Source organism: Neodiprion virginianus, chromosome 1 (assembly GCF_021901495.1).
Source record: "Neodiprion virginianus isolate iyNeoVirg1 chromosome 1, iyNeoVirg1.1, whole genome shotgun sequence".
NCBI lineage: Eukaryota > Metazoa > Arthropoda > Insecta > Hymenoptera > Diprionidae > Neodiprion > Neodiprion virginianus.
Genome location: NC_060877.1, coordinates 24,044,710 through 24,047,609, shown reverse-complemented (window position 1 = coordinate 24,047,609; position 2,900 = coordinate 24,044,710).

Here is a 2,900-nt window from a genome sequence, read left to right as displayed (position 1 = left end):
GAAATAATTTATTGTAAACGTGAAACAGGAACCACGGAGCGCTTATCCTGGAAGTCGAGAAATTTTATTAGCGGACTGACAGCTACTGAATTTCAGCTTGCGCGAAAAACGAATTGAAATAATTTATTGTGAACGTGAACCAGGAACCACGGAGCGCTTATCCTGGAAGTCGAGAAATTTTATTAGCGGACTGACAGCTACTGAATTTCAGCTTGCGCGAAAAACGAATTGAAATAATTTATTGTAAACGTGAAACAGGAACCACGGAGCGCTTATCCTGGAAGTCGAGAAATTTTATTAGCGGACTGACAGCTACTGAATTTCAGCTTGCGCGAAAAACGAATTGAAATAATTTATTGTGAACGTGAACCAGGAACCACGGAGCGCTTATCCTGGAAGTCGAGAAATTTTATTAGCGGACCGACAGCTACTGAATTTCAGCTTGCGCGAAAAACGAATTGACATAATTTATTGTAAACGTGAACCAGGAACCACGGAGCGCTTATCCTGGAAGTCGAGAAATTTTATTAGCGCACCGACAGCTACTGAATTTCAGCTTGCGCGAAAAACGAATTGAAATAATTTATTGTAAACGTGAACCAGGAACCACGGAGCGCTTATCCTGGAAGTCGAGAAATTTTATTAGCGGACCGACAGCTACTGAATTTCAGCTTGCGCGAAAAACGAATTGAAATAATTTATTGTAAACGTGAACCAGGAACCACGGAGCGCTTATCCTGGAAGTCGAGAAATTTTATTAGCGCACCGACAGCTACTGAATTTGGGCGTGCGCGAAAAACGAATTGAAATAATTTATTGTAAACATGAACCAGGAACCACGGAGCGCTTATCCTGGAAGTCGAGAAATTTTATTAGCGCACCGACAGCTATTGAATTTCAGCTTGCGCGAAAAACGAATTGAAATAATTTATTGTAAACGTGAACCAGGAACCACGGAGCGCTTATCCTGGAAGTCGAGAAATTTTATTAGCGCACCGACAGCTACTGAATTTCAGCTTGCGCGAAAAACGAATTGAAATAATTTATGGTAAACGTGAACCAGGAACCACGGAGCGCTTATCCTGGAAGTCGAGAAATTTTATTAGCGGACCGACAGCTACTGAATTTCAGCTTGCGCGAAAAACGAATTGAAATAATTTATTGTAAACGTGAACCAGGAACCACGGAGCGCTTATCCTGGAAGTCGAGAAATTTTATTAGCGGACTGACAGCTACTGAATTTCAGCTTGCGCGAAAAACGAATTGAAATAATTTATTGTGAACGTGAACCAGGAACCACGGAGCGCTTATCCTGGAAGTCGAGAAATTTTATTAGCGGACTGACAGCTACTGAATTTCAGCTTGCGCGAAAAACGAATTGAAATAATTTATTGTAAACGTGAAACAGGAACCACGGAGCGCTTATCCTGGAAGTCGAGAAATTTTATTAGCGGACTGACAGCTACTGAATTTCAGCTTGCGCGAAAAACGAATTGAAATAATTTATTGTGAACGTGAACCAGGAACCACGGAGCGCTTATCCTGGAAGTCGAGAAATTTTATTAGCGGACTGACAGCTACTGAATTTCAGCTTGCGCGAAAAACGAATTGAAATAATTTATTGTAAACGTGAAACAGGAACCACGGAGCGCTTATCCTGGAAGTCGAGAAATTTTATTAGCGGACTGACAGCTACTGAATTTCAGCTTGCGCGAAAAACGAATTGAAATAATTTATTGTGAACGTGAACCAGGAACCACGGAGCGCTTATCCTGGAAGTCGAGAAATTTTATTAGCGGACTGACAGCTACTGAATTTCAGCTTGCGCGAAAAACGAATTGAAATAATTTATTGTAAACGTGAAACAGGAACCACGGAGCGCTTATCCTGGAAGTCGAGAAATTTTATTAGCGGACTGACAGCTACTGAATTTCAGCTTGCGCGAAAAACGAATTGAAATAATTTATTGTGAACGTGAACCAGGAACCACGGAGCGCTTATCCTGGAAGTCGAGAAATTTTATTAGCGGACTGACAGCTACTGAATTTCAGCTTGCGCGAAAAACGAATTGAAATAATTTATTGTAAACGTGAAACAGGAACCACGGAGCGCTTATCCTGGAAGTCGAGAAATTTTATTAGCGGACTGACAGCTACTGAATTTCAGCTTGCGCGAAAAACGAATTGAAATAATTTATTGTAAACGTGAACCAGGAACCACGGAGCGCTTATCCTGGAAGTCGAGTTTCACCGCGTAGCGGACCCGAAGCGCGGGATCCGGGAGGTTGAGAACCCGGTACTCGAAATACGTAGCGGACCCGAAGCGCGGGATCCGGGAGGTTGAGAACCCGGTACTCGAAGTTTGCGGAGCGCGACTCTCAACCGTCCGCTCTACTGCGCGGTTGTTACCAGACTGAGGAACTCGGCTAGCCGATTTTAGATTGGTGACGTCACTTTCCGAACATCCGAAAATTCAAACTTTGGTTTCGAACTGTAATACTAGGTATGATGATGTATGATGTATGATGTATGATGTATGATGTACGATGTATGATGTATGATGTATGATGATATGATATGATGTATAATGATTCTAGTGTTCACATTTCATACAAGAAATACACACCTTATCTGTCCTGCCGATTCCAGACTCAAGCGGCCAGGCACTTCGATGGTCAGCCGTTGACTGAAGATATATCCTTTACTTAACGGGTCAGCCGATAACGCTGCCGTTCTGCGACAGTTGGATGATGAAAAATTTTGCTCGTATCTTTCAAATGTGTGTTAAAATACACTCGAAGTGTTAAGAAGCTTCGTTCTTTCTCTTCCTATCACCTTTTTAGGTCTTTAAATCACTACGCAGCGTTAAATACTATCTCATATACGAAGCATCCATTTCAT